Genomic DNA, 13864 nt, shown 5'->3' with positions numbered 1-13864 from the left:
ACTGCTGGGCCGATCAGCATAAAACTTTGCACGCACACTCCCAGTATGCCATGGTAGAAGCTAGATGAACTACTTTTGCTGGGGACCACATGGAACCAACCCAGGGATCCCTGGGGGTCCCCGGACCCCACTTTTAGAACAGCAGCTCTAGACAAATCGCCCTTTCAAGCATGAAGAAAAGCTCTACATTTTCAGATTAATTATATTTTTTTAATTGCTCAATGGTTGTTGGCTTAGTTTTACGGGCCCTAAGGTTGTGAAATCTGCACAAGAGGACAATGCCACCGTTCATTAAGGGCAATGTTCATTAACAATGTATACAGATAAAATTGGGAGTTTTACGGAGTTCCTACGACGGCGAGGAAATGTTGAAACTTCAAAGCCCTCAAAACAGCAGGGAAACATCATTACATCATTTTCAATTTCAATACAGTTTTGGGAAGAAGGGGATCGTTGGTATCATTGTGTTATATGCTTTAATCGCGTTGAAATCTGTTTTCTATGGGCAAAGCGGTGTATGCGCGAGCATTCGTGCATGTGTGCGAGTGCATGTGCGTGTGTTGGCTACAGGGATATGGCGGGGAGGTTGGTTTGTTCCCAAAGGCTTTGCTTAATTAAAACTCACTGTGGGTTTGGAGCACTGAACTCACAATCCAATTGGCTGCCTAAAGCTCAGGGCCCTGTTTTTTTCTCCGTAAGTCTCTCTTCTCTCCCACTCTGTCCTTCTGTACTGTATCTCTCTCTCACACACACACAGTTCCTATGTCCTTCTCCAACCCGATTCTTCCCCAGATTAATTAGCTTTAGCCAGAGTAAGTTCAGTGAAAGAAGCAGCCGTTCAAAGGAGCTTTTGAAATAGCACAGTATATATATTGTTTATCTTTGAGTTGGTGTGTGTGCTTGTTTGTCTGTGTGTGGTAAATCACTGCTGGACTTGCTGCAGTTTAAATGTTAGTAGGCCAAGATATTGTGACTTTCTGTCTAGCAGTCATAAATAATATTATTTGATGCACTGTGTGTGTGCTTAAACTTCTAATACTGCCAATGGCAAAGATGACTGCCCAAGTGCCCATTCAGTTTTACATTTAAACATAATTTGTGCAGCATTACAGAATGAAGTCGAGAGGGGAGGTCAGAGTAGAGGAATGTGCTCCTACTTTTGGACTGCCACAGAAATAACACAGAGAGAAAAACACAGTACTAAAGTTGGAACCCAACCTATAACAGATGCTAGAGTCCTAGACCACCAATTATAGGCCGATATATAACGGGCAGACCGTTACATTGGTCTGGCTCTAGTACTAACAGGAATGGAAACCAGGCTTTCCACAGGTACTGCGGAAAGCCTGATACCACGAGGTTAGGAGGCACCTGATCTAAGAGAAATGAAGAGACAGGGAAAGGTAGCCATAGAAGGAGAGGAGGAGACCGAAGGGTTTTAAGGTCTCTTTGTTTGGCTCCATGGTTCTGTGGATTTGGATAAAAGGGAAGGGAGTTAAGACACCCGTTTGAAGACGTTTTCCTCACCAGACACTTTGAGCCCTCTGCTGGGCCAGGGTGAATCCATCCTCCTTTCAACCCATTGTGGGGGCATTTGCTTAAATTTCAAACGTTTGTACAGCATCAGAAAAGGCTAGAATGGAAAGGCTCTTTCAATTCAAATGTACTGTGAGTATATATACTTTTTGTGGAAAAAAAGACATAGGGCCCTATTTTTGGGAACTGGCATGAAGTGCAGTCAACGGTGGGGTGGGTGGGACGTGGGGAGAAACGCTTGTGCAGAGTGGTCAACAACAAATTTACAGCACCTGAAGCAAACAGCAAGAGCTAAATTATCTTGGGACAAAATAACAAATGCAATTAATGTATGTATGATGACACTGGAAGAAGCGTTTCTCTGTGTAAAGCCCAGTCCATAAGCCCAATTAAAAATAGCCAAATAAACTACTCGGGCAGATGTCTGCAAATTGACCTCCTTAGTTGGCAGGCTTCTCAGGGTCCGCCCTGAGCAGACACTTGTCTAGGTCTAGGAGGTCATTTTTTGTGTCTTTGCCCCCCTGTCCTGGGCAATGGAGGGAGGATGCTAATTCTGGTCCTCCTTGACCCCGAAATTCCAGTGCGCCTCTGATTTGCAAACGACACAGCGGACACACATCCTACTGCACCTCCCCTCACACACCGGTGCATGGTGAGTCCCCAAAATACTAAACGCGTGCGGGCAGGAAAAAACCCACCTGTCACCTCTGGAAATAGTCAATTAACACCTGATTTGGATGCTATCAATGCATTGAATGGGACATTATCACGTTTTATCAGACCATTGAATGGGCAAAGTAGGCGACATATACTGACCTACCCACGATTTATCAGACCATTCATTGGGTGTTATCAGGACATACTGACCTACCGACGAAGATGACTTTCCGTCATCTCTGTCGTTCTGGTTTTGGACCATGACGGATGCCCGCAGTCTCAAGCGAACTGGAGCCACGAGCCGGTCCAATTAACCCATTTGCTGCATGCCTCATGCCAAATCTGCCTGCCCCCCCCCCCCAAAAAAAAGCCTTCTAAATCAGTAGTTTAGACACTTTCAAGATTTTTAAAAAATGTAAAAAGAAATCACACCCAGTGTGAAGTGTCTGGTGCCTTTGATGAGTTCATTTCATTAAAGGACGACTTCACCCATTTTCATTTTCAATCTTCATATAATTGGTCCTCACTAATACTCATAATAAAATGGTACCAATTTTTTTCTACTCGGTCTGCGTCTCATAGGAGGGCTGTGGACAGTCCAGAAACCTGCCTACCAGTGACATCAAACATCAGCCCAAACATAATGCCCAAACCACACCTATGCATAATGTAACGGGTAGCGCAGGTGTTTTAGGGATAAGGCTGGTGTCGGAAGATAGCAACTTGGCCACAGGAATGCCCCTTTCGCCATGCTAAATCCCCAAATAGTGGGTAAGGCGACTTGGATGCAAAATAGGGCCCTAAAAGCCCTGCTAGCAGCCCCTTGAGGCCACGCTGCTCCTCACACCCAACCGAAAATGGTTTGAACCAACATTGCATTGTTATAGCCCCATACACTCTCACTAGTAGGGCAAAAAGTATATTCACTGAAATATTGACACATATTGTAAAGGACTGCAAAAGATTAAAGTGAAATTAAAGTTAAGGTTTTGGCTAGCTAAAGTCTCAATCAAATGACTGTTGTTGTCTCTCTCTCTCTCTTTCTCTCTCTCTCTCTCTCTCTCTCTCTCTCTCTCTCTCTCTCTCTCTCTCTCTCTCTCTCTCTCTCTCTCTCTCTGTCTCTCTTCCATGGATATCAACTAAAGTCCTCATTCCAGTTCAACTTCCAATCGACTCCTTGTTTATTCCTTGACTTCACCACCACTGCCACTACTTCCCTCCTCTTTTTCATACCCCCTCGCCCCGTTTTACCTTTCCTCTGCAACTCCGTTCCTTTCTCCTCCTTCACCCTATTCCTTTGCCTATTTCTCAGTCTAAAGCCCTGCCCCCCCTCCCACTGACCCCCTCCCTCTCCAGTATCTGCAGTATGAGGTGCAGTGAGTTTTCTTTTACATAACAGAGGGGGCTTAATTGGGTCCTGGCACTTGTGTGGCAAGAGTCCTACGACCAGCCGCGCCTGGCACCGTTTCTGAATCTGAACTGTGCTCGCCTGCGGGATGAGTGGGCATTTGGCACAAATCACCCTCGCCCATATTTTTCTCTCTCCCTTTCTCTCCCTGCCATCGTCTTCCTCTTATCTCCGTTCCATCACTCTTCAGCCTTGACTGTGCCCAGCTTTTCATCAGATCTCATCTTTCCCGCTTTTTCACCGTGCCCAGCCCTCTTCCCTTGTCTTTCTCCCTGGCAGAGTGCATTTCTACCCTAGAGAGAGGCCAGACATAGACAATGCATAATTAGATACAACTGGAAGATTTGGACCACTGGGGACCTCCCCCATCAGTACAAATCTTTGAGTTTTACCTAATTATTATGCATTCTTTCTCTCTCTCTCTCTCTCTCTCTCTCTCTCTCTCTCTCTCTCTCTCTCTCTCTCTCTCTCTCTCTCTCTCCATCCCTCATTAATTACCTCATTGCCTCTCCAAGGGTTGTAGTCCAGTCCACACAAAACAAATCCAAGTCAAGACCCAGTCTGAGGGGGGCCGAGTCTGAGTCAAAACCGCGTGTGGGAGGGGATCGATGGGGGGCGAGGCCGAGTTCGAGACCGAGACCAGATTCTTTTTTTTCCTCCTCATTTGATACTGTGGAGACAGACAGGAAACATGGAGAGAGAGTATAGGGAAGTGACATGCAGCAAATGGTCTGGCTGGCCAAGAATCTAATCTAATCTGGCCTTGTGTTGGGGTGGTGGGGGGTCGTCAGACCTTGTGGTCAGTGGGGATCATCCTGGGAAAAAAACGTTGCATTTGTAAGTTAAATGTATCACACTAGTGCACTTTGAGAGCAAAATGAAGAAGATAGACCTATAACATATTGAAAAGTTTATATTTCCTGCTATTATTTGCACAAGATTGACCCATTTTCGTACCTCGATATTAGCAAAAGTGAAACAAAAGCCAGACCATGAGTTTACTTAAATATTTATAGGTATAGGTTAAATATTTAATTGTAGCAACAGTGAAAACTAAGCATTCTTCTGAAAAGCTACAAGTCAGTTTTATTTTGAATTATATTGGGATTGTGTCTTAGCTTGATGATTTTATCTTATTTTGAAGTCCACCAACCGGAAATCAAACGTTTACTTTAACCTGACTTGACAAATGTGCTGAGCTTTGCTCAGAAAATCACTTTGTAAGAACGTCAGTGCCGCTGTTTTGAATCTACCATACGGAATCAACGTAAACGGTACGGAAGGCTTTATGAGCTGTGTGCTTCATTAAACCATTTCCACACGTCATCTAGTAATACATCAATGAAAAGAACAACCACTGGTCCTGTCTTGATTCATTGCACAAAATGAAATAAAGCTAATGGAGGCTTGTACGGTAAGATGAAAAGTTTCCCTGTGCGTATTTACGCAAGATTTGGCACAACAAATAATTTCATTCTAATCTCCAGACAAGCCGACGACAGTATCGAGCAGGGTCTAACGCTAATTAATGTTTTTAGTTTTGCTGTTTGGACTGCGATATTTACTGCAGTGACACAGCACCAGTAAGCCTACTGGGCAATATTGAACTTGAAAATATTGTATCAGAGTATTTCTACATTGCGTTATTGATACTTTTAAAATGTGAGTACTTCTTCCATCTCTGAATGTTTCTTACCTAGCACTTACTTTCTTTTTCTGTACCATGCACTTAATTTTCTACAGAGTAATAACCTGGTTTTAACAAAAAGAGCTCTGGCAGGATCGACCACCTAACTAACAGGCAGCTTACCCTTAGCTTGTAGATAAGGCATGCAATATGAAGAATATAATAATTCAGAATTCAGAATTAATCAATGACTAATCTTTGCTAACAGGCAACTAATACATGGTTTGGTTAGCAGTATCTTTTCCTCATTCTTCTCTGTATTTTCACATTCTTACATTGTCGTGATTGCTGTTCTATCTTTTGTGAACATCCTTGCCATTAATGGTTCTGAAACCTGCACGTCATACTGATGCAGCTCTTGCTCTATTGATGGTGTCTGAAGAGATAAAAGGATCAATCTAAAGGTTGAGGAAATTAAAGGACCAAACCAAGTCGCTGTGATGAGTCCATAGAGAGTTTCTCCTCCAGTGCAATCATTGATTCACTAATGTGACATTTAAGCTCAAATCATTTTACACACAAACACATACCCACTTGATCAGCTCACATGCATGCATCCATGTAACACACACACACACACACACACACACACACACACACACACACACACACACACACACACACACACACACACACACACACACACACGTACACGCCCATAATGACCTTCTTGAGAATATAAACAGTGATGAGATCAGAGCTGTACGTGATTACACTCCCCAGATGCCCGGGGGGGGGGGGGGGGAGGGTGTGTGTGTGTGTGTGTGTGTGTGTGTGTGTGTGTGTGTGTGTGTGTGTGTGTGTGTGTGTGTGTGTGTGTGTGTGTGTGTGTGTGTGTGTGTGTGTGTGTGTGTGTGTGTGTGTGTGTGTGTGTGTGTGTGTGTGTGTGTGTGTGTGTGTGTGTGTGTGTGTGTGTGTGTGTGTGCGTGCGTGCGTGCGTGCGTGCGTGCGTGCGTGCGTGCGTGCGTGCGTGCGTGCGTGCGTGCGTGCGTGCGTGCGTGCGTGCGTGCGTGCGTGCGTGCGTGCGTGCGTGCGTGCGTGCGTGTGTGTGTGCGCCTGCATGCGTGTGAAAGAGCGAGAGAGGGGGAAAGAGAAAAAAAGGTTTTCAGTGACTGATTCAAGATTCCCGTGTAATACATTACAAATATAAGGAGATTAAAAACCTTGGGCTTCGACTCCTCGACATTGCAGCAACATCAGAAAATGTCCAAACAATAACTATAAAATAACAATAGAAAATAGTACAACAAGTGTTATACAATAACAATTGCATTGAATGAAGGGTACAGTAGGGAATGTAGGGAATGATCGATCGGGTTCATGCTTATGAGACAATCAGCTGTTAACATCTTCAGTTCTTTCAAAGAATACTTAGCTATCATCCCATGTGTGTGTCAGCACATATCTGTTGCATTGAAAAAGTACAGTGTACAGTAGATACTGTAGATAGAAAAGTGACAGGTGTATGACTGTATCAGGGCACGTGGGCGGAGCTGGACCGCACAGATTTTGAAAATAGCGGGGAGCGAGTTTATAAAAAGGTCGGAGCGGAACTCGGAGTGAGGAGCGCCTGCCGCTCCAACTTAAGCCACTCCGGTCAGGGCCGCTCACCACATGTTTGGGCATGCCCGCCCGGTCGCACAGTCAGACAGTGAAAACGCCGCAACAGGAGTGCACAACGCACGTCCCTGATCTCTTAACACTTTCACTGCTAGACTTATTTCTGGCTGTGTGCACCCACTGCCAGTGATTTTTTGATTTTCTTACCTTTTGAAGTAGTCACAGAATATTTATCTCCAGTATGATCGATCCCTGATGGTTGGAAAACTTGTCCAATGTCGTTCTTGGCAGCCGGGGCGTTATGACGATGTCTCGTCCTAAGTCGTTCTTGGCAGTAAGAGAGTATCACGCGCTTAATTTTGAACTGATTGCTGCCAGTCTAATTTCTCTGTAATCCACACAATTACTTGTGTAAGTTATCGACATGACAACAGCCTCCTTGAGCGTGGAGCGGCATTTCCTCCCGCTCCGCTCACATGTTCTGGACGACCAGAGTCACCCAGGGGTTTGTACTAGGCTCCCTCCTTTTTTCCCCGCTACCCCAAATCTCTTCGCTGAAAATAGCCGATGGACAAGCTTACAATTCGTCATTATCCATTGTGAGCTTGTAGATCTTCTATTTTGGGTTCATGTGGTTGAACAGGACACAACAAAGTCTTATGCACACCTGATCAGCTCAGAGACGGGTGCGTAGGCAGGGGTCAGATGTATAGAATAACATAAAATGACCCGTACACCGTCTACACTTGCACAATAGGGACAACTTTATTTACGCGACGTTTCGGTCAATAGACCTTCTTCAGGCATCACACGGGTTCATGTGGCTAAAGTGCAAATATTGTCCCATCAGGAATAAATACATAGTTGCTGCAGAAACCTCATATTTCCATTTTTCAACTTTTTTCCCCGTAAATGAATGCCCGACTTCATCATACAACGCTTATTAAGGATAATAAGAAAATAACAGTTTTGGACAAGCGACGATGGCACCAGTCACTAGTATTTGCTCATTACTGGCAGTGCCTGTCCGATCAAGTTGGCGTGAAAACAAGAAAAGAGAAGAAAAAAGAATCCTGTCCGGCGATGTGATGACTAATTACTGTACCGGCTCCAACTGAGGATGTAGATTTTTGACAGAGAAAGCAATTAGTCACGCCCCAGTCAACAAAGTGGAGGAACCACCTGCCATCTCAGCACGAAACCTCCTTCCAGCTAGTTTGTGCCGTTTCCAACAGGGGAAGTAGTTTTTCTTACAGTGCATGACAAAGTGAGAAAGCTCTGTGTCAAGTAGCGGAGGAGTACAGTCGTGTGTAACCATGGTGACCCTGGCTACAATGGCTGATTGACAGGCCAGATAAATAGATGATGCGGAGCTGCTCTCTCACTGTTTGTTCTTCTATATGAGCTCCATCCTGGGGGATGATCTGGCAGCAGCTGCTAATGCCTGGCTGCTTCTCCCTCTAATGAGCCACGGTCATGGAGCTGTCACTCAGGTATAAGGTTGTGCGAGTTTTTATGATGAATTTTCATGCCCACGTATTGTGTTACATAATCATCGTCGCTGTCGGGTTGGAAACCTCATGTGTCCAAAACCGTTGATTTCAGGACATGGAACGAAACTTTTCAGAAATAGTGAAAATAGCTGATCTACAAGCTCATAGCGCGTCGCATCACGCGCATAGCTGCGCTTGGAGATCGGCTATATTCACTACTTTTGCTTATAGGACGAAGTAGGACATTAAGTGAGGAAAAAGTTGAAATATGGAGATACAATGTTTCTGCCCGACAGACAGAGTGTGTGTGTGTGTGTGTGTGTGTGTGTGTGTGTGTGTGTGTGTGTGTGTGTGTGTGTGTGTGTGTGTGTGTGTGTGTGTGTGTGTGTGTGTGTGTGTGTGTGTGTGTGTGTGTTTGTGCGTGCGTGCGCGCGTTTTAAAGGAAGGACAGGGTTCTTCTTCTTCATTTACAAGGCTGGAAGCACCAGGGAGCTAACAGATGACATTTAGATGGCTCATAATTAACGTGTGTGTGTGTGTGTGTGTGTGTGTGTGTGTGTGTGTGTGTGTGTGTGTGTGTGTGTGTGTGTGTGTGTGTGTGTGTGTGTGTGTGTGTGTGTGTGTGTGTGTGTGTGTGTGTGTGTGTGTGTGTGGCATATGCATAATAGCTCCTTCTAATCTGAAGGCCTGTTTCCAGAAAAGAACACACAGAACTAATGAGCATCCAATCTCAAAGTCACAAATGATCCTTTGATATGTTGCCATAGTAACATATTTTATGTTATTAAGTTAAAATATTTCCACTGTAGACGTACAGTATTGTATGCTGAATTCTACAGGTGAATTATGAGTGCATATCATACACCTTTTAAGCTCATTGTAACTTTAAGACGTTACTCGCCAGGATTGGTACATTAGACCTGTAGAACAAGATAAAAAAATTCCAAATTTCAACATTTTCACAAAATGTTTTAAAATGTTTCATTTTGTGAACTGTAGATCAGCTATTTTAGCAAAATTATTTAATGCACAACGAAGTGTATATATAGTCATGGTCTTTTTTTTTCAAGTTATTATTATTATTATCTCCCGCTTGAAAGTGGGTGTGGTAAAACATTCAAGGTGTCCAAAAGCTTTTTTTTACATTTCTGTTTTTGCTGCCGGTTTGTGTACATTGGCCTCAGCTGACCTAGACAGAATTATGATGAATTCCGAAATTTGATGATCTGACTTATACTAATCTTGACTACTAATTGAAGCCGAGGCCGAATTGGGCCAAATCGCATGGATGAGCCCTGACAGCACATGGTTGGTGCTACAGACTCCAAATTTCGCACACAGATAGCTCAGACCTTTGCCTACGATCTTAGCTAGGCCTCGACCCAACCCGATATGCGGTTTTCCGGAACCAACGCGAAAGGTTCGGAATCTCCATATGCGGAGATGACTGACATCGGGCTGTTTCGGAGCAAGCGCTGACTCATTGTGACATCACTTCATAAAAGGCTCTGACATCACATACGCTAGATGAGTCAACACAAAATCTCTCTGAGTGTCCATATATGGAAACATCAATGCGGTTTTCCGGAACCAATGCGAAAGGTTCGGAATCTCCATATGCGGAGATGACTGACATCGGGCTGTTTGCCACCAAAAAACGACGCATGGAACCACGCAGAAAAACCTCATTGAGCAAGAGGACACACAATGCCAAAATGCATCGTGCGCGTCGTGCGCGTCGAGCAGCTGCAGCTGCAGCAGCAACAACAGATAACCCTGATCGGGAGAGTCAGCCGGGAGACAGCCACACCCTGTCATTGGATGTGACCATGGCAACAGCTAACCCCAGTGACAGCTGGACACCCGCCACCAACAAACGACGCTATACATCACAAAGAAGAACACAAAAGGTAAAAAACTTTTACAGGCAGTACATGCACCAAAAGAAGAAACCATCACACGGCAGTTCATTCTAAACTCCCCAGCAGGTTATGGCAAAACCTTTACCTTTAAGGCAATTGCAGCTAAGATTCGCGCAGAGAATGGCATTGTACTGTGTGTGGGCAGCACAGGCTTAGCGGCACAGAACCTGGAGGGTGGTAGGACAGCTCATTCAAGATTTAAGATCCCAATCCCCATTTTTTAAGACTCTGTCTGTGCCATCAACGCCGAGTCCTCCCTGGCTAGGCTCATCAAAGAGAGCAACTTGATAATCTGGGACGAGATATTCAGTGTTAACCGATTTAATGTTGAGTGTGTGGAAAGAACACTGAGGGACCTCATGCACTCGCAACAACCTTGGGGTGGCAAAACTGTCCTTCTGGGTGGAGACCCTAGGCAGACACTCCCTGTTATTAAAAGAGCAAGCAGAGCCCAGATAGTTACAGCATGCATCCAGATGTCACCACTGTATCCTCTCATGAAGCGCCACAAGCTTAACATCAACATGAGGACAGAAACAGCTGAAAGGGACTTCTCCAACTATCTTCTTGCTTTAGGGGACGGAAAACTCCCTCACGAGGACACAGAAGTTCAAATCCGAATTCCACCACAACACTTGGTTAAGGATCTGAATACTCTGATTTCTTCCACCTTTCCTGACCTGCAAAATGGATGTATCAACAAAGACAACCTTCTCAAAGGCACTTTATACACTCCTCTGAACAATGACATCCGAGAAATCAACAACATATGCTTGGCTGACTTACCTACAGAAGAGAGAGTCTACCTTTCAGCCGACTCAATTCAGGAGGACGACCACAAGGATTACGTGACTGTGGAATTACTCAATTCACTGACACCCTCTGGAATCCCTGATCATAACCTCAAATTGAAAGTAGGCGCACCAGTCATGCTGCTTAGAAACTAGGCCTGTCAAAAAAAATCGATTCATGAATAAATCGCGATTCTTAATGCCACGATTTTAAAAATCGAATCAAAATATTAAAATCGATTTTTTTATTTAAAAAAAAAAAAAAAAAAATTATATATATATATATTTTTTTTTATTTTTTTTTTTTTATAAGTTAGTACCTTTTTCACTGGCACTTTGTCTGAAATCAATGTCAGAAAGACTAGATGTTCTAGTATAATTAAAGTAAAGTGATTTGGGGTAGAAAATCGCAATAAATCGCAGAATCGAATATCAATTAATCGCAGAATCGCAATTTTAATCGAATCGGCACCCTAGAAAATCGCAATAAATCGCAGAATCGAATCGAATATCAATTAATCGCAGAATCGCAATTTTAATCGAATCGGCACCCTAGGAATCGATTTTGAATCGAATCGTGAGGTAAGTGAATCGTGACACCCCTATTAGAAACCTGCAATCAGGTCCTGACCGCACTCTCAAGAATGGCACCAGAATGGTGGTAATGCAAATGATGGACAGAGTCATTGAGTGTGAGATTGCAGTAGGCACAAACAGGGGTGAAACAATCTTCCTACCAAGAATACCTCACTATGACAGAGATGAGCTTCCCTTCACCTTCATTAGACGACAGTTCCCTATCCGCTTAGCATTCTCTGTTACAATCAATAAGGGTCAGGGCCAAGAGAATGAACGAGTTGGCATCTACTTGCCTAAACCTGTGTTCGCTCATGGCCAACTCTACACAGCCTTCTCTAGAGGAAAGAGAGCCAGCGCTGTAAAAGTTTTCATTGTGGATAATGACAAGGGCATTACTGACAACATTGTTTATAGCGAACTCCTTTAGGATAATGGGCATAAATGGACACAGACAGACACAGAGATCTCCATATACGGGCATAAAAGGGACACACCCAGACACATACAGAGATGTCCATATATCACAGACACAGATAGCTCCATATATGGGCATAAATGCACACACAGATGGGCATAAATGGACACAGGCAAACAGATGGCCAAAACGGGTCCTATGACAACAGGTATAATGGGGTTTGATTTAAAGGGTGGAGCATTCATTCCCTATTTACATCGTTCCTGTGTAGGCCGGTCCCCGACTAGACCCTCGGCAACCCGAAGGGCTAGACGCTCTTGATAATTATGCAGTGGTACTTGATAAAAACGACTTTTTGCTGATATGGTACAGTATATATATGCATCTCAGATCTTACAGAGATCTTATATTTCATACTGTATGTTCATATTCTGGCACGATATCACAGCTGTTTCCTGCACTGTGGACACGCAACAGCTGATGTACCGTTCACCTCGCAGCTGGCATCTGCTACAGCGTCTGTTACATTGGCTCACTTATAATAAACCGCAGACATGACTTCCTTCGGAAGGTAGGGAGTCCCGACTCCCGACCTTCCGAAGGAGGCAGTGTGTAGCTCCATTCTCTTGGATATTTTCGCTGTCGGGCGGAAACCTTGTACTGTATGTCTATAACAATTACTTTTCAGGAACTGACAAAAAAGTCTTTGTTCCAATGGATCCACTGTAGCTATTAATAAGTCACAAGCTACTGTTATTTTGTTAATACTTTGCTCAACCACTGAAAGCCCAGCATCCGTATTGTGGGGAAAGCTTTCGCAGGAAATAGCAGATCGACAAGCTGCGACGCATTGTAAGCTTGTCGATCGGCTATTTTCAGCAAAAGCTTTCCCCACAATATCAGAAATACACTGGTATACAGCCCTGAGGGACTCAGGTTTAAGTGGTTAAAGCGCAATGATTACTGGTAGAGGTTTGGGTTGTGCATTTATCTTGTTATGATGTAACAAACTAGTCCAATTGACAAAATATCTTGTCTCATTTATTTACTTACATTGCATGGAGTAACAGCAGTCAAAGTCACTCTTTTAGCACATGAACAAACATAAACAAAGCTGATTCTGCCAGTCCAGTACATCATCACAAAACCCAGCATGGCATTATTTTTTTTAAATGGAAATGTCAACTTTCTGTTGATTTTAAGATCCAGATCTGTGGATCTGGTCCAGGTCTTCTTCCCAATACAAAGAGCAAAATCAACGAGGAGACAATTAGTTTCTCCGCCAGGCCGAATGTATGTTTTCGAACAAATGTTTTTGCCCGTGTCTGTCCGTCAGTGTGTGAGCAGCTAATCTCCTGCACCGTTAGACTGATCGGTGTGAAACTTTAGATGCACACTCCCAGTACGCCAAGGAAGAACCTCTATTCCCAAATGTTTTAAATCGGCCTCATGGTGGCGCTATAGCAGGGCCCTTCATGTTTTGGCCTATAACTCTTGATGCAAGGTAACACGCCAATTGGAATGGTTACATCATGACAAGGTAACAACACAACCCAAATCTCTACCAAAGTTTGCTTTAAATCATTTATAAAACCCACAGACAGACTTGATCACCTGGTGTCCCTATTGTGGTCATGTCATTATACAATGTTTAAACAATTGTGAAAGTAGCCAATCTACAAGCTCTTAACGTGTCGCTGTGGGATGCATTTTTTTGTGCAATACTGTCGTACTATGATTAAGTAGTTAAGTAAGTCGGAGAGGGTTATTGTTGGTATCAGCCAGAGCATTGTAGTCTATCCCCGTTTTGCAATGC

At 43.9% G+C, this 13864-nt stretch overlaps 1 protein-coding gene across 2 annotated transcripts in view; it reads left to right on the top strand.

Moving 5' to 3' along the window:
* The window catches only part of necab2 (N-terminal EF-hand calcium binding protein 2), a gene marked incomplete at its 5' end in the record, with an annotated part of 150747 nt that overhangs the window by 16851 nt on the left and 120032 nt on the right, over positions 1-13864 (top strand). The window lies entirely within an intron of this gene.

The sequence above is a fragment of the Gymnoscopelus microlampas genome (assembly GCF_963454915.1).
Source record: "Gymnoscopelus microlampas genome assembly, chromosome: 6".
NCBI lineage: Eukaryota > Metazoa > Chordata > Actinopteri > Myctophiformes > Myctophidae > Gymnoscopelus > Gymnoscopelus microlampas.
Note: the sequence above shows the minus strand (reverse complement) of the source record. Positions and strands in the feature narration are given on the sequence as shown.